The sequence below is a fragment of the Diceros bicornis genome, chromosome 8 (assembly GCF_020826845.1).
Source record: "Diceros bicornis minor isolate mBicDic1 chromosome 8, mDicBic1.mat.cur, whole genome shotgun sequence".
Taxonomy (NCBI): Eukaryota; Metazoa; Chordata; class Mammalia; order Perissodactyla; family Rhinocerotidae; genus Diceros; species Diceros bicornis.
In genome coordinates this window covers 67,333,043-67,355,426 of record NC_080747.1, presented here as the reverse complement: position 1 = coordinate 67,355,426, position 22,384 = coordinate 67,333,043, and the positions used below count along the sequence as shown (strand labels likewise).

Below are 22,384 nucleotides of genomic sequence, written 5' to 3'. Positions count from 1 at the left end.
AAGGTAAAGCATCCTTAAACTACTCTTATTAAACCTTTGGCCTTTCTGAAGAGACTTTGATTGCTATAGCCAAGCGGCTGAATTATACTCTGGGATACGGGACAGAGATGATTCAGTATTGAAGTTGCAGCATAAACACCAAAACTTCCCAGTTTTAGTGGTTAAAGTTTGGGCAGGGGAGAAACCAGTGTGGCATGTAATTCAACAGCTTGTTTTGACTTTTAAAAAATTTCCAAGTCAAAATGTCATTTGTTTGCCCCTGTATGAGGTACTTTTCCTGCTGGAACTTTGGGAGCACTTGCCTTTCTGTGTGTGTGTGTGTGTGTGTGTGTGTGTGTGTGTGTGTAAAAATGCATCAACTGCATTAGCAGTCATTTTTCTGTCCCCACATCGACCATCCATTTCTGTGAGCGAAATTCCCCTGGCAAGATGAGGAGACGGTTTCTCAAATGTCTGGAACCTGAATACTTCACTCACTAGCATGTTAGACATAGTAATCAACAGGTGTCAATGGATTCTGGAACTGCTGTTTGTAAAGTGTTGTCTTAGCTTCATTGTTGATGGCAAGAAAGGCATCTTTATTCATCTTTGATTCACTTTAGTAGCCAATAATCGTCATTTTTTAACTGGCTGCTATGTACTTACCGTATGTCTTTACACACATTATCACCAATCCTTTCACTAACTCTTTTCATGTCTCAATGAACCACATCAAAAAAGAATAGCGTATGTTTGCACCAAATTATTCTCTCTGTAGTAAGAGATTGCTTTACTACCAAAGCTGAGAAGAAAGCTATTTTTAATGTAAAATTTAAATAATTGTATAGCCATCAAAGCAAGATTAGATTTTATGAAAGACATTTTGGTACAAGTAGATATCATTCTCACTAATATTTAGATATTATCAATTCCTGGCTCTCTTTCTAGACCATGTAGAAGTGGTCTTCTAATGCTTTCTTAGAATAAACAGTCCTTCGAGTCATGTATATGGCTCTTGCTCTAAGGCTTCAGCCAGTAGAGAGAGCATCAACAACCCTTATAAGAGGCTTCTATTTAATCCTTATTTATGCTCTAAGAAGTCAGATCTATTACTATTGGCTTAAGCATCAGAGAAAAAGGCTCTTTTTGCTCTTTCATTGTCTCTTCTTTACCATATAGGAGGGCACAAAAAGAGGAGAGAGCTTTCAAAGCCGAAAAGTCATTTTCTAGTTATTATTTCTTATAACAATTACCTTATAAAATTTCTCTAACCTCAGAACTCTTGAAATCTGTATATTATCTTTAAAAAATATTTGAATAGAACGTAAGAATAAAATTCTATTTTTAGTACAAAATGTAATATAAGTTCATTGCAAAAAATTTAGAAAATGCAAATAAGCTTTATAAAGAGTAAAATAAAATAATGTATAACCCTTCCACTTAGGAAAAATCGGTTAAAATTTTACTCCTTCTAAAGTTTTTACTAATGAATCATGCTATGCTTTCTTTTTAAAAAATGTATTCATATTCTATATGCTATTTAGAAGTGATTAAAATAAGAAAAATATATTTAATATTTACCTTCATTATTTCATTTCCAGCCTCTTTATTTTGTGTGTGTGTGTTTGGATCCTAATTTTGATAGCATCCTTCTGCCTGAAGAACTTCCTGTAACATTTCTCATAGCACAGGTCTGTTGACAATAAATTTTAAGCTTTTGTTTGTCCGAAGGTCTTTATTTTACCTTCATTTTTTTTTTTTTTTTTTTTTTTTTGTGAGGAAGGTCAGCCCTGAGCTAACATCCATGCTAATCCTCCTCTTCTTTTGCTGAGGAAGACCGGCTCTGAGCTAACATCTATTGCCAATCCTCCTTCTTTTTTTTACCCCCCAAAGCCCCAGCAGATAGTTCTATGTCATAGTTGCACATCCTTCTAGTTGCTGTGTGTGGGACACGGCCTCAGCATGGCCAGACAAGCGGTGCGTTGGTGCGTGCCTGGGACCTGAACCCGGGCCGCCAGTAGCGGAGTGCGCGCACTTAACCCCTAAGCCACGGGGCCGGCCCTACCTTCATTTTTGAGAAGTATTTTTACTGGACATAAAATTCTGGATTGGCAGGTTTTTTTCTTCTGGTCTTAAAGGGCATCAATACCTTGTCTGATGTCTTGCATAGTTTCTCAGAAGTCTGCTGTAATTCTTATCATTATTCCTCTGCATGAAATGTTTCTTTTTGCTCACTGCTTTCAGGGTTTTTTATTTTCTTTTTTTGAATTATTTTATTGAGGTCACATTGGTTTATAACACTGTGTAAATTGCAGGTGTACATTATTATATTTCAGTTTCTGTATAGACCACCAAAAGTCTAGTTTCTATCTGTCACCATACGTATGTGCCCATTTACCCCTTTGCTCTCCCTCCACCCCCTTCCCCTCTGGTGACCACAAATCTATTCTCCTCAGTATATGGACTACTTCATGAATTTGCGTGTCATCCTTGTGCAGGGGCCATACTAATCTTCTCTGTATTGTTCCAATTTTAGTATACATGCTGCAGAAGTGAGCACTCAAGATTTTTTCTTGTTTCTGGTTTTCAGCAGTGTGACTCTGACGTGTCTACGTTTGGTTTTTTTTGGAGGGAAGGAGTTATCCTGCTTGAGAGTCTTTGGGCTTCTTGGATCTGTGACTTGTTGTCTTTCATTAATTTTGGAAAATTCTTGGTCATGAACTCTTCAAATTATTTTTGGTCTTATTTTCTCTCTCTCTCTTCTTCTTCTGGGACTCAAATCACACATATATTATACCATTTAATATTGTTCCACAGCTCTTGGAAGAGCTGTTCTATTTAATTCACTCCTTTTTATCTTTATATTTCAGTTTGAATAATTTCTATTGACATATCTTCAAGTTCACTAATTCTTTCTTCAGCTATATCTGGTCTGCCAAGGAGCCCATCAAAGGAATTCTTTATCTCTGATACTGTTTTTTATGTACGGCATTTGCATTTTGATACTTTTATACTTTCTATCTCTGCTGAAATCTCCCATCTGTTCATGCATATTGCCCACCTTTTCCACTAGATTTAACATGTTAATTATAGTTATTTGTAAAGTCCCTGGTAGTTGCAACATCTGGGTCATCTTTGAGTCTGGTTCTATTAGTTGCGTTATCTGTTGACAATGTTTTTTTTTTTCTTGCATTTTTGTGTGACTCATAATTTTTAATTATATGCTGGACATCATGTCTAAAAGAACAGAGAGACTAAGGTAAGTATCATTTATGCTTGGGAGTGGGCACACCTATTTTTCTTTCAGGCCATTATTGTGTGTGGGTGGCAGATGGTGGAGCTTGAGTCAATGAATCAGGAGTTGAGTGGGGTCTGGGTTTTGTTGTTGCTATGGTTACCTTTAGTATACCACAGACTTCAGTGGATGGTTGCTGTTACCATGAGCTTAGAATGGAGCCTGGAATGCCAGAAGGGATTTCTAAGTATTTTATACTTTACCCTCAGCTTTCAGCTGTCCCTGCACACCTGCACCACACACTAGATTTCATTTTTTTTTTTTTTTTTTTTGTGAGGTGATCAGCCCTGTACTAACATCTGCCAATCCTCCTCTTGTTTTGCTGAGGAAGACTGGCCCTGGGCTAACATCCGTGCCCATCTTCCTCCACTTTATATGGCATGCCGCCACAGCATGGCTTGCCAAGCAGTGCGTCGGTGCACGCCCGAGATCCAAACCGGCGAACCCCGGGCTGCCTCAGTGGAGCACACGCACTTAACCACTTGTGCCACCGGGCTGGCCCCTAGATCTCTTTTTATGCTCTTGCTCCTACCCCAAAGGGGGAACTTCTATTGCTTGTTTCTCTCTTGTTGCTTGTTGTAGGGGTTTGGGTTTCTTTGTTGTCCTGGTCCTATATCAGTCTTAGGCAAGCCCTGTGTGCCTGAACCTTGGGGTTAAGGCTTTCTGAGCATTCCTGCCTCTTCCCAGCAGTAGGAGACCTCTGCTGTGGAGTAGTGCAGGATCCTGGGCACAAGCCAGGGGATAGAAGGTTTTTGTTTCTACCCCTCCCTCAGCAGCAATGGCTTTTTGACTGTGTCTTAGGGCGAGAGTTTCCTACCCTCTCAGAGACAAGCGGGTTTTGCTTCTATTCTTCTCCCAGAACCAATGGACTTTTGCCTGGTCCTAGAGGCCAGGGTTTTTTTTGCCTTCCCCTAGCAGCTTACGACTTTTGCAGAAGTCTCTGGGGAAGAAGGCAAGGCTTTGTGCTTGTCTCCCAGCAGCAGCTGGTCACCTCCTACATGTGTGTGCAGTGGAGGAGGCTCTCTCTAGTCTATTACTTTCCCTCTAAACTTTCTTGTGAACACCCAGGGGAGGTCTGTAGACAAGAGCTTAAGGGTGAGTGCAAAATCCCTTGTGTCTGAGGCTCTAAGCTATTCCATGTTGACACACTAGCCCACACCTAGCCTTTAAGCATTCGTTAGATTTCTTCTTATCTACTTATATGGTGGCCACCTCTTTCTCTTGTGCTCTGCCAAAAGTGAAGCAGCTCATGGATGGGCTTATCACTCTTTGGAATTCAATTTACTTGGTTGCCTTATGACCTCAACTCTCTGATGGGCTCAGGAAAAGTTGTTATTTAGTATATTACCCAGCTTTTTCTCATCGTTCAGATGGGAACAATGTTCTCTTATGACCTCCTACATCCTAACTAGGAGCAGAACCCTGCATAATCCGCAGTTTTCACTTAACAGAATACTGTGAAATCTTTCCAGTTTTAATGCCTGCTTAATGGTTCGTTGTGAGGATGTATCAATTTCATTGTGAGGATGTATCATAATTATTTCTGATGAACATTGAAGGATTTCCACCTCTTCTTTATTTTTTTTATTTTTATTTTTTAATTTTATTTATTTATTTTTTCCCCCAAAGCCCCAGTAGATAGTTGTATGTCATAGCTGCACATCCTTCTAGTTGCTGTATGTGGGACGCGGCCTCAGAATGGCAGGAGAAGCGGTGTGTTGGTGCGCGCTGGGGATCCGAACCCGGGCTGCCAGCAGCAGAGCGCACGCACCTAACTGCTAAGCCACGGGGCCGGCCCCCACCTCTTCTTTTAAATCACTGTAACAATGCTGTGATGAACAACTTTGTAGATAAATCTTTGACTATAGCTATGATACTTTCCTTTGGCTAAAAGCAGAATTCCTGAGTCAAATAATCTATAAAACTCTCAGCTTTTGATGCTCATTGTCATAACGAATTTCCAAATCTTTGATTAGTAGTGAAGCTAAATTTGTGTTCATATGTTTTTGGACATTTGCCTTTTAAAAGAGACTAACAGTTATTTTCCCCACAACTCTACATCTAGCATTGGCCAAAGAAAAAGACCATCTCTTCATCTCCCTCCTTTTTTGTTGAAGAGAAAGATCTGCCAGTGAGATGACAAAGCCCACTCTTCTATCCAGCATCCTCCTGCATCTCATGGAACAAGAAGGTGGAACAGTCACAAATGAATCTGATGTCTAAACAGGCAAATTAACACATGGGGCATGTTACATATTTCTTGTTCTTCCTCTCCCCAATGCTCTGAGCTGAGATATATTACTCCATAGGTAATACTAGTCATTTTAGTGCTGTTTTGCTTCGTGCCAGACTCTCCAGATACTGTCCAGCTACTCTCCAGATTTATCCAGCTGCTCTCCAGATTTATCCAGCTGCTGTTAAGCTAGAAAGAGAGTCATATACAAGAAGTTGTTTATACAAGAGGCGTCTGAAGCCACAAACGCATATATTTAAAGTAAGACATAGTCTAGTTAACTGGAAACAGATCCATTACTTACTGTCCAACTTGTAATTCTTGCCATGAAATGATTTGCAAGGTTAATGTCCTTGCAACAGCTATTTTATGAAAATTGTGAATGAGACTGAGTCCCTTCTTAAAATTGAATGAGTGTGATTCATACATATTTGTGAAATTCAAGTCTATTTTCTCTCTTACTGATGCAAACTGCTGATGGCAGTGTATTAGAGAGACCCCCTTGTCAGTTGACAGTTGAAGTGAAAATATTGTCTTAAGTAATGAATTTGTGGATAACTGTTCCATTACCCAAAATGGATATTTAGATTAGTCATGTACAGGCTGTCATGTCAGAGCTACCAGGGAGCTTTTCCTTTGACATAATTTACTCTAATTCCTTAGTCCCCATCTCACCATGTTATAGTCTATTGAATGTGTCATGGAATGATTAGGTTGAGAGAGATGAGGTTTTGTTATTGGCACAATTTACACAAGAGCACTGGAGAAATTAAACTTTTGCTGAACAAACCTGGGAAGAATTCTCAGCCATTTTCTCGATTCTTTGTTGGTACAAAGGATGTCCAGAGACAAAGAAGGGCTCTCAACCACAAGATGCTTTGTGAATTGTATCAAGGATACATTTTGAAAAGTAACCCTTCCTGGAGTGCATTGTGTGGCTTTGTTCTGTACTTATTGAAACCACTACAGGGCTGGCCCCGTGGCTTAGCGGTTAAGTGCTCGCGCTCCACTGCTCGCGGCCCGGGTTCGGATCCTGGGTGCGCACCGACACACTGCTTCTCCCGCCATGTTGAGGCTGCGTCCCACATACAGCAACTAGAAGGATGTGCAGCTATGACATACAACTATCTACTGGGGCTTTGGGGGAAAAATAAATAAATAAGTAAAAATTAAAAAAAAAAAAAAAAGAAACCACTACAAAAAGTGCTTCTTTGGCTGGCCCCATGGCTTAGTGGTTAAGTGCAGCGCACTCCGCTACTGGCGGCCCAGGTTCAGATCCCAGGCGCGCACTGATGCACTGCTTCTCCGGCCATGCTGAGGCCACCTCCCACGTACAGCAACTAGAAGGATGTGCAGCTATGACGTACAACTATCTACTGGGGCTTTGGGGGGAAAAAAAAAGGAGGAGGATTGGCAATAGATGTTAGCTCAGAGGCGGTCTTCCTCAGCAAAAAAAAGAGGAGGATTAGCATGGATGTTAGCTCAGGGCTGATCTTCCTCACAAAAAAAAAAAAAGTGCTTCTTGATGCCCTGTGCCCCTTTTATGTCCCTGGAGGTATTTTGAAGGTCAGAGAAGAGACACACAATAGTAAGACTTGATATTATGTAATGTAACATTCGTGACATTATATGTATTATATGTGTTGGTGACATTATGTAAAGCAACAGACAGGCATTCAAAAACCAAGCCATTTTTTTTAACTGTGTGAAGCATAGGCAGAATTATAGTCTATGTCAGCATTAGGTATTTATTTCTTCATTCATTCAGTTGACACAAAGAGGCAGCTATGGATATGTAAAATATCACCTTGGAATCAAAAGATCCTGCTTTTGCCATTCTTTGAGATTCCGTTTTGACACCCATAAAGTGGTGATAGGGGTGATATCTACCTTACTAAATTATTGGGTGAATAAATTAGTTAATGTATGCGAAAGTGTCCATCACATAGGAGATGTGCAATAAACATTTGTGTAATTAACTCCACACACAGCACTATATGGGAGCCATTCCATTTATGAAGATCCTAGGTTCTAAAAGCCTCTTCCTATGTCTATTTTTTCATGAGTACAAGGTGACTAAGAGAGGTTTAAACTACCAGTCTCCAGATGCATCCCCATACATAAAAACATAAGTGAGCCCTTCGAAGCTTTAAAACCAGGAATACTCTTTTCCTCCTTACATTCTGTTGAACATTTTCCCCCAAATGTGGGCCTCTTATGTCTGTGACACCTCATTTGCCGCCTCTCCAGCCATTTGTGTTTTGCTGACTTGGATGGGCCTGAACCCAGCAGCCTGGAACTTACAGACCCACCCTTGCCTTCCAGCAGACTCATTGGCTGCTCTTCACCATGCCTAGGCTAAGTTCACTCATCAACTCCTGGCCTTCACCAGAATGAACAAAGTTTAGGCCAAGGGACACCGTTTATTGCTGCTAACATTTAGCCACAACCTCAAAAAGTTGCCTTTTTCATTTCACTAATGCCTGTTCCTTTCTAGTTGATCATTATATTCGGTCTTTGGCCTTAAGAACTCTTCCTGCTGAGCCATGAGCATCCTGCAACATTTGGCATTCTCTCACCACTTTCAGTTTTGGAAAATTATTTCTACTTTTGTTTCCATCAAAATTGTGTGATTCTTTTTTGCAGCATTTGAAAGATACTCACTACTTTGACCCTTTTCTGAACATCAGGGACATCATCAGTTTGAAAATATCTCAGAACTGAGCATGATCCCAGCGAACACACCCCTGACTAACAAACAGTGTGTGGCAGAATGATTGCTTGTGGCTGCTGGTACCATCTGCTGGTGATGGGCAGAGGGGATGTCCTTTCCACCTCACTTTATTCATACCTGTGAACTTCCTTAAATGGGAAAGTTGTAGGTAGAAGCATTTCTGTACTAAGGAGTATAGAAGATATAAAGGGAAGAAAAGAGATAGTCCTTGCTTTTATTAATCTTATAATTTAATTGGGAATAAAAGGCACATACTCATAAAATAGCCAGAGACCTTCAAGTCCATATATGAACATAATACCATACTAGGTGATTATATTAAGAGCGGAGGGAATTCACAGTAAAGGAGAGAAGGGAACAGAAGGAGGTCCTTGCAGAAGTCTGCATGGAAGTGATGGTTCTTTATGACTGACAGAGGGCCTTCTCCTGATACCCTCATTCTCCAGGAACAGAGTCTATCCCTTTTCCCTTTGTTATAACTTTGTTTGCATCCTTCAGTAAATGTTAGTTTTCTAAATGTAGATCTTACATGTTTCTTGTTCGGCATATTCCTAGACATTCTATAATTTTTGTTGTTATTGTTAATAGGAATTGCTGGATTTTTATCCTAGTGGGAGGGACAGGGAGTGGATGCCCAGACACTTAATCTTACTTCCTTACATACCCCAGGTGAGCAGCAGGAACTGTCAAGTTGCCCAGACTTTTTGCAAAATGCCACTGGGCGCCACGCCTGGGAGGAAGTCATCGAGGTTGTTGCCCAAAGGCATGCTGGCAGGAGGCAGAGGGCTCCCACCTAGAACCGCCATTGAGATGGCTTAAAAATTAATCAGCCTTAGAAATGAAAAGTTCACCATCTTCCCTCCTCACTTCCTTAAAGAAATGCTCTCATGGATTCAGAAAATTAAAAAACGAATGAATGAATGAGAGCATAGGCTAATGCTCCCTTCCTGGGGAAAGTACCTCATTGCAAAGGGTCTCCTAAGAGTCAAATTCTAAAATAGTGAAATTACAAAGATTAAAAGGGATGAATTCCCAGTGAAAGAGAGACCAAAGAAATGACTGTCAGCCCATCGGCTGAGGAAATCCATGTCAGAAGTCATCTCCCTGTCCAAGTCACTTACTTCTCCTCACACTGCCTATTTTCATATAAAACAATAACAAATCTGTCACACAGATACGAAGAATCTTAGTGTTCAGATAACATGATTTGTCAAAACAAGCTCATTGACTCAGCTGAAGTGTGCTATCTCCTCTGACATTTGGCTTTCTCTTATAAACCTACTCTTGTCTTTCATTTTAAAGTCGAGAAAAACAATTACTCAGATGTTCTAACTATCAGGAGATTTACAGAAACCCCATATAGGTATATTCTTTTTTCAAGATAAATAAATAGGCTTTCAAATTCTGCACAACTAAGAACCTGGATTTTTAGGGTAATGAAAACTTCCATTTACAGACAGAGAGCCAGTGTTTGTTCTAATGGAGGGAGAAAGCCGCGCATCATATGTGACTGTAATAACAAAACTTTGGACGGAGCAAGGATGAGAGAGTAAGAGTCTTGGAATCCCAGGTGGTGGTGAGGGGATTTCTGGATCCTGAAGGCCAAGTGTTTCCAGAGAAAAAGGGGAATAGAAATTAGGGAAGACCCTCTACTGTGGGTGCCCAGACAGAGAGAGATTTGTAAAACGGTGATGTCTCTATTTATTATGCAAATGTAATTTTCTCCTCCGTGCTTTGTGCTCTTGCTCGTTATTATCTACAACAACCATCAGGAAATGGAAATAGGGGGAAAACTAAGATTAAAACCATTCAAATTTTGTATTGAAAGTTTGGGTCCAAGTTGTCTTGGCGGAAAGTATGATTGACATGAGGCCGGAGGTCCTTCTCTTCTAATCGCCAGCATCTAACATGTCCCGCCTCCTCCATTACTCAGGATAACTTGAGCTGACAGTGCCTCGCATATAAATAGGCAAAACATTTACTTTTAGGTGATTCCCCTCAGGACCTCATTCAGAATCTTTTTGCTCTGGAAATACAAAATTCTATTAAGCTCAGTTATCTTGTTTCAGCCTACATTTAATCTTAGAATAACAATAACAGCTTCCGGTAATTATTTTAAATTATCTCTGTAACATTCTTTATCAATCATATTGAATTCAGTGTATTGAGTATCTACTGGGCACCAGGCTTGTTCTCTGTACATGTAATTCTTCTCTCTCATGTCTTTACGCGTGATGGAATCTGAGACTCTGAGAAGTTGACACAGGAACATTTTGTAAATGGTGGAGCTGGAATTTAAGCAAACTCTGTCCTAGTCCAAAGCATATACTCTTTTTACTAAGCTATGTTGTAGTAATACTCATAGGGAATGTCATCTTCCTTCTTCCTCCGCTTCATCCTATTGCCTATGTACTTTGCTTGTCTGGTTTACGTTTATTGCAGTTCTGAGTTATTCAGAGTAAGACATTATGCTTACATGTGAGCCAGAGTCGTCTCCTGCTTCAAGCTTGTTCACGACTTCCCCTTGGGGAAAGTTACAGCCGTTCTCTCCCTGACCTGGCGTGCTCACTTTAGCTCCTGGTACTTCCCGCCTTGTACTGCGTTCTCTGGTCACGCCGTCCCCTCACACTCAGGCTGTTCTGTGACACTGTCTTTGCTGCTGCTCTTTCTCTGGCCTAGATCCTTGCTAGTCAAAGTGTGGTTCAGGACTAGCAGCATCAGTATCACCCGGAAGCTTGTTAGAAATGCAGGATTCAAGCCCCACCCCAGACTCCAAGTGATTCGGACGCACAGTGAGTGTTTGAAAAGCACTGACCTAGAATGTTCTTGTCATGTTTTTCACCTAAATGACTCTTACTCATTCTTCAAAACTCACCTCCAAGAAGCTGCAGTTCAAGGACCCTGTGGGTGGGAGGTCCGCAAGCATATAATGTTTATATGTGGTACAAGTAGCATATAAGCTTTTGCCTTTTAGGGGGTCTATGAGGTCCTCCCTCTTCTAACTGCATATCTGTGTGGGCAGATTTTCTTCATACACTTCAACCAAAACAGTATATTGCAACAGACTGACTGCAGGAGCAGATGTGTCAATGCAGCTGCTTCTCTTAAGCCAGACATTAAAGAAATGTGCAATTATGTAAAATGATGCCATTCTTCACATGAAAACTTTATTTTGTTTTGGAAAATATAGTTATTTTTCATAAAAATATGTTAGTTATGGGGCCAGCCCGATGGTGTAGCAGTTAAGTACGTGTGCTCCGCTGCTGGCGGCCTGGGTTCTGATCCTGGGCGCGCACCGACGCACCGCTTGTCAGGCCATGCTGTGGTGGTGTCCCACATAAAGTGGAGGAAGATCTGCATGGATGTTAGCTCAGGGCCAGTCTTCCTCAGCAAAAAAAGAGGAAGATTGGCATGGATGTTAGCTCAAGGCTGATCTTCCTCACACACACACAAAAAATGTTAGTTATGTTAACATGTAATAGGTTTGTTATTGTTATTTTAATGAATCAAATTAATATTTTTATAATATTAACACACACGTTTATATATTTTATATATAATATTTTATTTTATATATAATTTTATATTGTTAAAATATATTAACATTTAATATTTAATTGATTAATAAAACATTTCTTAGTTTTAATTTTCCTTATAGTAAATATTAAGAGATATAACCCACATAAACAAAAGCTCTTTGGAGTTCTCAATAATATTTAAAAAATGTCAAAGGGTCCTACGGCCAAAAAATTTGACATCCATTGTCCTAGGGTAGGCTAAAAGTGCCCCTCCTCAGCAGGTCTATAGAATCATGGGCATATCTCGCTGTTATGCTTATCATGTTATATTAAAATGATTCACTTGTATATCTCTCTCATTAGACCATAAGCTCCTTGAGGACTGTGACTATTCCCTGTTCATCTCTCTATTTACTGAGACTTATGAAACACCTAACACCCCCAAAAATACTTTTGGAACTGAAGAGTATGTTTACTCTTCAGTCTATAGAGAGTCCTACACAATCTACATCTGAGAACCAGCTTTAGGGGTGATGGTCTGTGTATGATGATCTACCCCTCAGTTGCTGAAATAAGTAGCACATAGACACCACCACCAGCAGTGGTGGAGTTCCACTCCCTCAAAGCATGTTTCAGCAGCCTGGAGCTCTACCTCCCAGGGTGAGGTGGGGAAGTTCCATGAACATACTGCCCATTCATGCACAGTCTTATCACACCAGTGGTAACCTTCTCCAGTACTCATGGTGCCTCTGACCCTCAAAGGTACCATGAGGGGACTACAAAAACATAGATGGTGGGGCCGGCCTGGTGGCGCAAGTGGTTAAGTGCGTGTGCTCCACTTCGGTGGCCCAGGGTTCGCAGGTTCGGATCCCAGGCGCGCACCAACGCACCGCTTGTCAAGCCATGCTGTGGCGGCATCCCATATAAAGTGGAGGAAGATGGGCACAAATGTTATCTCAGGGCCAATCTTCCTCCGTAAGAAGACAAAAAAAACATAGGTGGTGCAACAAGGGACCCATTTGGCCGGGTCTGCTGGGAACTGACCTTGGCCAACTCCAGTGTGAAATGAGAAGAAAAACGATGGGTCTTCTCTACAGTAGAATTCCATGTCAGACCAAATTCTACCACAGTTAGCAATTAGGGACAAAAACAGCCAGGCAATGCATCTGTAAGCTTGATGAAGCCCTGCCTCCTGCCCTTTTGGACACCCCAACAAGCCCCTTGCATGGAGGGCATGATGTGGTAGTATCACCTTCTTGTGAGAATCCTGCAACTGAATTCTGTCAGTCGTTGGGCACAGGATGGATCAAAGCCTTAGTTGATGCCCCTCGGAGGAATATATGCTGCTGGGAGGGACCTGTATAGTATTTCTAGCCAATCCACATATTATGACCACTTATTTTACCAGTGAAAAATTCATTTCCCTTATCCTAATTACAAACTCTTTAGGGGTGATTGAAGATAATAATGTTTGAAGCCAGGGGCCAGCCGGTGGCGTAGTGATGGAGTTTGGCAGCCTCGGTTCATGGGTTTGGATCCCGGGTGCAGACCTACACCACTCGTCAAGACATGCTGTGGTGGTGACCCACATACAAAGTAGAGGAGAGATTGGTGTGGATGTTAGTTCAGGGCCAGTCTTCCTCAAGCAAAAAGAGGGAGATTGCAGCAGAGCTCAGGGTCAATCTCCCTCACCAAAAAATAAATAAATAAATAATAGTTGAAGCCTGTAACAGACCTCTGGGTTATGAACTGATTAGAGTTTGTCAAATGCTAGCTAAGCGTGCCTGAAGTGTGGGTTCCTGATTAGGGTACTTCAGATGTTAATGAACTGCCGCCAGGGTGAAGAATAAAACCCACACACACACACACACCATCTCACACTGTTTATACCTAAGCATCTTCAAGTAAATCACAGGTAGTATAACAATATTACTAAGTTCAAATACACATAGTGCAGTGAGAACTAAATACAGTAGGGTCTCACCTATCTGAAACTCAGCTATCCAATAATTTCATTTAACTGGAATAAAACCAAGAACCTGTAAATAAACAGAGAACCATCATAGTAGATACTCAGTGCCAGATTCACATTATTTCATAGAATTCTCTAAACTCCAAAATTCATGTTCCACCCTCTACCTCTCTAGAAAGAGATCTTTGAATAAATGTCACAATCCTAATAATTTTGCATTTTTGGTCTCAGCACAGGAGAACCCCTTCAGCTTTCACCCAGAGCCTGTGTGTTCTTTATTTGCACACAAATTGAACAAATTTTGCTTTCTCATTTTCAAATCCTTCGCAGATTAAGAGAAACAAGTTAGAAAGGGACAGAGAAGCTATTGCAGGTGGAAACGCTGGCAAACAGAAGTGACAGTTTATCAGTGAGAGCATACCTGAAAAAAGGGAGGGATCAGCAAGATTTAATAAGTAAATAGAAGAACTCAGTTCTTATAATGACTGAGTCATAATGACTCAGTTAGTCAAGACCAAGAGCTCTTCACACCTCAACAGACTCTGCAGGCAAAACACAGAGCACCCACAGATGTTTCTCAAGCTCACTCTTGTTGTATCAGTCACTCTTAGGCACCGCTCTGGACTGTGTGAACCTCCCCTGTCCTGGGGCCTTTGGCCTCTTGCTCTGCGGAGCTCTCTGAGCACTCCAACTGGCTTCGGGTAGGTTCATCCTGACAGCGCCCTCCTCATGCCTGCACTGTCTCCTCCTCACTCCTCTTGCCTTGGGACGTCTCTGTTGGTGCTGGAGCCTATAACACCTCTCAACACCCATGTGCACAATCCAGAAGTTTGTGTGTGGTGGAGGGGGTGGTGAGGGCAAGAGGAGGAGGAAGCTGGTAGATACATTCTTCCCCCATCCTCCTCCCAGAGGAAATGTTCCAAGGCTCAATTGTTCATATGGCCTCTTGGAAGATGGTCCCACCAGGTTGAGATATTAAGCAGTGGCCAGCTCAGTAACACGCTCTCATATGGGCTCCCCCACCTTCCCTGCCTCCCACATTCTGTTTCCCTAGGGCTGAGCCCCGTTTATAAAATAGTAGCATGTAAGGCTTCCTATAGTAGCATATAAATATATAAGGCTTTTGCCTTAAGCCCTGCCATCTGAGAAATTCGGGCTAAGACACTTATCGACATCAAGGAAGGTCAAGTTTTGTTCCATAAACTCTGATTAAGAAGGCAAAAAAATGGGTAATGATTTCCACATACAATTAAAAAAAAAGTGTAATTGAACATGTGTATCCTCAGCTAGCAGGAAACTCAGCTATCTAAAACGGTTGTCGTCTTGAGTGTTTACAGCATACTTGTACTGAAGGAATGTTGAATAATGCAATAACCAAAGTTGAGAGAAGATTCTCAGGGTAGGCTTTCTGGGGGAAATCAATTTTGAGTTGAGTTTTGAAGGCCGGGGAGCTTTGGAAGGACGGTGCAGCTTGATTTTAGGAACGCAACCCATGGGCTAGAAAGCACATTGTGCACAAGGGTCATGCCTTTGACACGCAAAATGAAGAAACCACACTCTATCAGCCTGTTCTTTTTTGCCCTCAACAAGAAAAATAGTCAGCCTACCTGATCAATTCAGCTGCAGCAGTTGGTATTGATCATGAAGGTGGCTGAAATGACTTCACTGGCTCCTTTCCTGCAGAGACTGGCTGCTGGGGAGTAGCTTATCGCTGATAGAGTTTGGGAATTAAACTTGCTCCCTCGGGTGGGGTGGAGAGTTGAACTCTGTCAGTTGGTGATTGTCCATTCAGCACAAGATCCACATATAAGTATGCTAGAATGAACAAGGGAGTGTGCACATTCACGCTCACACACACACACACACGTGCACACTGCTATCTGGTGTCACTGTAATTCTTTTAAAAATTTTACTGCCAAAGGAAAAGAAATAAAAGATATCCAGATTGGCAAGGAAGAAGTGAAACTCTCGCTGTTTGCAGACGACATGATTTTATATATAGAAAACCCTAAAGAATCCATCAGAAAACTATTAGAAATAATCAACAACTACAGCAAAGTTCCAGGGTACAAAATCAACTTACAAAAATCAGTTGCATTTCTATACTCTAATAATGAACTAGCAGAAAGAGAGCTCAAGACTACAATCCCATTTACAATTGCAACGAAAAGAATAAAATATCTAGGAATAAATTTAACCAAGGAGGTGAAAGACCTATACAATGAAAACTATAAGACATTATTGAAAGACATTGATGATGACATAAAGAAATGGAATGATATTCCATGCACATGGATTGGAAGAATAAACATAGCAAAAATGTCCATACTATCTAAAGCAATCTACAGATTCAATGCAATCCCAATCAGAATCCTAATGACATTCTTCATGGAAATAGAACAAAGAATCCTAAAATTCGTATGGGGCAACAAAAGACCCCGAATAGCTAAAGCAATCCTGAGGAAAAAGAACAAAGCTGGAAGGGCTGGCCTCATGATGTAGTGATTGAGTTTGGTGCATTCTGCTTCGGGGGCCCAGGTTTGTGAGTTTGGATCCCGGGCTTGGACCTACACCACTCATCAGCCATGCTGTGGCAGCAACCCACATATAAAGTAGAGGAGAATTGGCACAGATGTTGGGTTGGGGCTAATCTTCCTCAAGAAAAAAAAAAAAGGAAGATAGGCAACAGATGTTAGCTCAGAGCTAATCTTCCTCAGCAAAAAAAAAAAAAAAAGAGCAAGGCTGAAGACATCACAATCCCTGATTTCAAAATATACTACAAAGGTATAGTAATCAAAACATCATGGTACCAGTACAAAAACAGGCACACAGATCAGTGGAACAGAATTGAGAGCCCAGAAATAAAACCACACATCTACGGACAGCTAATCTTTGACAAAGGAGCCAAGAACATACAATGGAGAAAGGAAAGTCTCTTCAATAAATGGTGTTGGGAAAACTGGACAGCCACATGAAAGTAGACCATTATTTTTCGCCATACACAAAAATTAACTCAAAATGGATTAAAGACTTGAAGGTAAGACATGAAACCATAAAACTCCTAGAAGAAAGTATATGCAGTACACTCTTTGACATTGGTCTTAGCAGCATCTTTTCAAGTACCATGTCTACTCAGGCAAGGGAAACAAAAGAAAAAATAAATAAGTGGGACTATATCAGACTAAAGAGCTTTCTCAGGGCAAAGGAAACCAGGAACAAAACGAAAAGACAACCCACTAATTGGGATAAAATATTTGCAAATTATACATCCAACAAAGGGTTAATTTCCAAAATATATAAAGAACTCATACAACTCAACAACAAAAAACAAACAACCTGATCAAAAAATGGGCAAAGGATGTGAACAGACTCTTCCAAAGAAGATATGCAGATGGCCAACAGGCACATGAAAAGATGTTCAGCATCACTAATCGTTAGGGAAATGCAAATCAAAACTACAAGGAGATATCACCTTATACCTGTCAGAATAGCTGTAATTACCAACACAAAAAATAACAAATGTTGGTGAGGGTGTGGAGAAAAGGGGATCCTCATACACTGCTGGTGGGAATGCCAACTGGTGCAGCCACTATGGAAAACAGTATGGAGATTTCTCAAAAAATTAAAAATAGAAATACAATACTACTCAGCTATTCCACTAGTGGGTACTTATCCAAAGAACTTGAAATCAACAATTCAAAGAGACTAGGGCCGGCCCCGTGGCTTAGCGGTTGAGTGCGCGCGCTCCGCTGCTGGCGGCCCGGGTTTGGGTCCGGGGTGCGCACCGGCGCACCGCTTCTCTGGCCGTGCTGGGGCCGTGTCCCACATACAGCAACTAGAAGGATGTGCAGCTATGACATACAACTATCTACTGGGGCTTTGGGGAAAAAAAGAAATAAATAAAATTAAAAAAAAAACAACAATTCAAAGAGACTTATTCACCCCTATGTTCGTTGCAGCATTATTCACAACAGTTAAGATGTGGAAGCAACCCAAGTGCCCATCAACTGATGAATGGATAAAGGAGATGTGGTATATATATATACAGTAGACTCTTCGCCATAAAAAAAGATAAAATTTTCCCATTTGCAAAACATGGATGGGCCTTGAGGGTATTATATTAAGCAAAATAAGCCAGACAGTGAAAGACAAACACTGCATGATTTCACTCACATGTGGAAGATAAATAAATGCAAGGATGAAGAGAACAGATTAGTGGTTACCAGAGAAGAAAGGGGTTAGGGGGTGGGCACAAGGGATAAAGGGGCACATATATATGGTGACAGATAATAATGTACAAGTGAAATCTCACAATGTTATAAACTATTATGACTCCAATAAAATTAAAAAAAATTTTTTTACTGCCAAAAAAGTAGAGTGGACAATCTCATTCTTAAAAGGACTACTCTTTAAATTGAATTAAATTTTCTTACTTAAATCTTAGGCCAGATCCCAAAGTAAACAAAGAAAACCTAAGTGAAAAAACAACATTGGGGCCGGCTCCCTGGCTTAGTGATTCAAGTTCTGTACGCTCCTCTTCGGTGGCCTGGATTCTCAGGTTTGGATCCCAGGGGCGGACCTATACCACTTGTCAGCCATGCTCTGGCGGCAACCCACGTACAAAATAGAGGAAGACTGGTATGGATGTTAGCTCAGGGCAAATCTTCCTTACCGAAAAAAAAAAAAATCAAAGAAAAAAATAGTTGCCTGGCAAATGTACTGAGCTGTCATTCTGTTGGGAATTGTACATCTCTTTGAGATTTTGATAAAAGCTCTGGACTTTGAACCCCAGAAAAATGGAAAAACACAAAAGAGTTTGCATACGATTTCATGGGTCTTGGGTTAAGAAAAGCGGTTATGTTTTCTCAGCGTATCTCTGATAGCAAGGGTAGAAGGGGAATGTAGTTTTAAGGGTGAGAGAAAGTGGAAAGGAAGCAACTTTGCTTAAAAAATTATTTTGTAAATGATTTTAATTGTTCATTTTAGTCATCCTGTTCTACATACCATCAGGAGTTAGTCTGTTGTTCGCATAGCTTATTGAGAATAATTGACATCTAATCAGGAAGGGAGGGAGGAAGGACAGAGAAAGACAGAGAACCGTAGAGAGAGACCCAGAATGACATCCCGTCTAATCACCTTCAGTTTCTACTGCGAGGACTAGAGAAGCTCTAAGTATCAAACACTTACAAGGGTGAACTGACCTAATTGCTTTTGCCAAAGACAGATCAGTCCCCACGCTCCGTTCCTCCTAGTGCAGGTCAGCAATTCAGTTGCCTGCTGGGCACTTACTATGTTAAGGGGCATTTTGTGTTCAAGGACTGCAGGTGGCATGAATTGGATCAAGATGAATCTTGCCCTCAAAGAACTTGCCATCTACTTACTATGATGGAATCAAAGCTTTGAAAAAGGCAAAAGCCTTTTAACCTTGCTTACTGGGTCTTAGCAATCAGCATGACTGGGTATTTTCTTTAAGCACTTCATTGTAAATGACGCAAGAATAATGCTCTTTGTGTTGAAATTCTGAAATGACTGTGTTTATCTTTTGAACCACTGCTTAGTGAATTAATGCAAGCTGTTTGTACAAAGACAAATTAAGTTCAAGTGAATGGATGCAACTGAGCAATTCAGACTTCAAAAGCAAATAAAGCTGAAGGCAGAGAGAAAATAAGTCGTTTTCCCACTGCATTGCAAGGTTCCAAAGGAGATGCTTTCATGGCTAGCCCTTTGCCATCTCTGCTTCCTCTGTGGGGGAGGAGAGGCATCCAGAAGATGAAGATTATGCATCTAGATAGTCCAATTAAAAGAATTTCTTCTACGGGAATGCTTATTATGAAGTAACACAGGGGAAGTGATGTCAAGACTAACTGAGGGTCAAAGCCAGATCTGGAGAGATTAAGACTTTCAGAGAATGCTTCAAATGCAGCAATCGTGGACACTTTAAAGACACTGCAACAAGGGAGAGACAAAATCAAGAGCCCAGCGGCAAAGCCCGTTTTCAACTTAAACAATTCAGAGTCTGGAACATTTGCTGAAAAACTCCAAAGAGTCACGCTGTCAGTGGGCCTCCTTCTTCAGATGTGCATCCAAACGAATCACATATCTCACTTCCTTGTGGGCCCCGATGCCAGAGGGGACAAAGGAAGGGGGAGAGAATGTTCCATCCATTTACAAACTGCCAGGGCGTATCATCTGTCCTCTAAATAAATGTTTAGTAAGCAGCCAAATGATTTTGCCTGGTCCTCTACTAGATGCAAAAATTGTTGGGAAAATGAATTTCTGGCTAGACTTTAAGTGAAATCACGAAATCAAATATGTTTAATGAAGATGCCGTGACAGCTCATCGCTCATCGTTACGATACATTTGTGGGGCTGTGATTTCTCCCTCATCCGTTGTGGTGTTTGCTTCCTTCCACGTTTCCTCAGGCTGGCCCCCTCGTGGAAGTCGGCAGGTCATTTCCCCTCCCTTCATACTCTAATAGATTTCACTCTCAAGGTCTCACACACCACCAGCTCTGGACTGTGGCACCTAGGGGTACTCAAGCAACAGGAAATGCTTGCAGACAGAACAGCAATCCCTCTTTCATCTAAAGAAAAATGAGAGTTTTAAGAGGGTTATCATACTCAGATTTGAAAAAAAAATAGGAAATTCCAAATCCTTTCTTCTCCATAGAACAAATTTTTTATCTCAATGCTATTTTTAATGTTTCCTTTCTCTTTATTGTGATCCTGTTTATTGGAATAAAGATAGTCTTCAAAGCATTGAAAAAGTTGAAAGGTTAGGGCTTATATCCATATGTGTGTGCTGTAGCCGAAGCTCACTTGGACTGGGGCATTGTGGTGTGTGATGGATCTGATTGTGTGGAAAATGGACTTCTTATCTTGAGGTAAATGCTAAAAAACATCTTCCCACTGTGGTACCGGTGTGGTGAGGAATTGTGAGGTGGTGGGAATGGAAGGGTTTCCAGCATGTGTTGTGGGTATGTTCTTATAAGCTGTCACCTTAAACTACAGAAAGCTGCTCCAGAATCACCTGTGAGGTGGGCTTGAGGGCTTTGGCTTTTGTGTGTTGGGCTTGAACATGTGGGTCTCTGGTTTCACATCTGTGGAGGAGAGCTGCTCTTCCTTGGGCCGTTCTTGGATTCTCACCAGCCCTTCTCTCTAGTCCTTACCCCTTTCTCTTTCTCCCTTGATGACTTTAGGAGTCTTCTCCAATCCCAGGTCTGATAAAGGGGGGTCTCCAATCCCAGAAAGACAGAGAGGAAGCCACTCACATTCCCAACCAAGACCAAACCTGTGAGAGTGGCTGTTAATCTTAAATAGTGCCAAAATTTTACCATATTTGGCAGCTCAGAGAATGATCTAGAAGCTCATGCTCAGAGATCATTCATTTGCTTCACAGTGAAACCTGTTGGAAGCTGGGAGTTGGGTCCTGATGAGCATAGATGTCTGTAATCAAGTTGTTGCCTTTAAGCCACAATCCTGCGTTGGCACCTATCCAAGAGATAAGCATCTAATGGAGAACCCAAAAGCAGGCTGCACATTTATTGTGTGGTTTGTGTTGTTTTTTGGAAACCTTGGCATTTTATCTCTCATATCCTACCCTACTGAGGTCACTGTAGTGTTTTTACTTTCCTGAGAGGCTGAGAATTCATGATTTACTAACCAAAGTGTCATCCATTTAATCGTTCCACAAATACTTAGGAGTGCCTGCTATGTGCGAGTCTCTGTGCTAGACTCTGGAGAGTCTGGCTTTCTGCTGGACACTGCCGGCCCAGCAGTATAACCATCTCATAGGATAGCTTACCCCAGAAGCTGGCTCTGAGATGGATATTACATTGTAGGAAGTTTACTGGGAAGTGTCCTTGGGGCCAACACCTGTGGAAGAAGGGATGGAAACAGGATTGGGCAAGGGAAGAATCTAGGTGTTGATCGGTCTCAGTGGAAGCCTTAGCCAATTCTATAGGGGGTCTCTGAAGCTCGGAAGACTCTTCAGAGTCATCATGAGTTGGGGCAATGGGACTAGGCCTGGACAATGGGCACCCCCTCCTATCAGTCAGTCACTGGACAGGGTTGTTAGGAGAGGGCATGACCCAGGGCAAGGAGGCTCCCTCTAGCAGAGGCAGCACTGCCAGCAACTGGGAGATTAAGTCCTCTAACACTGAGAGGAGATCTGGGTGGCACATCATAGTGTCCACTATGGTATACTAGGATGCTTTCAGCTACTCCACGGAAGATCTTGACCCAACTGGCTTGTACAAGATTAAGACATCAGGGATAAAGCCACTCTAGGATTGGTTAGTTCAATGGCTCAACACCATATTCAAGGACCTTCCCATCTTTCTTGTCTGTCAAACTAAGGGATCAGCTTTGTTTCTCAGCCTTCTTCCTGTCACAGTCACAAGATGGCTGTAGCAGGTCTGGGTGTCACTGTGAAAAAAGAGAAGCTATCTTGGCCTGTGTGTTCTTTCTATTGTCAAGGAAAATATTCTCTCACCTCTCTCTTTTTTTATTGGGGTAAAATATGTACAACATAATATTTATCATTTTAACCATTCATAAGTGTACAATTCTGTGGCATTAAGTACATTCACAATGTTGTATAACCATCACCACTATCTATACCCAAAACTTTTTCGTCATTCCCACCCAAAAC

The 22,384-nt window shown here is 41.4% G+C and overlaps 1 protein-coding gene and 1 non-coding gene across 2 annotated transcripts in view; one reads left to right on the top strand and one right to left on the bottom strand.

Moving 5' to 3' along the window:
- Nucleotides 1–22,384, top strand: part of SCD5 (stearoyl-CoA desaturase 5) — a 148,905-nt gene that overhangs the window by 114,177 nt on the left and 12,344 nt on the right. The window lies entirely within an intron of this gene.
- On the bottom strand, nucleotides 2,433–2,539 carry LOC131409858 (U6 spliceosomal RNA). The gene has a single exon (XR_009221047.1). It is a non-coding gene; the product is annotated as a U6 spliceosomal RNA (small nuclear RNA).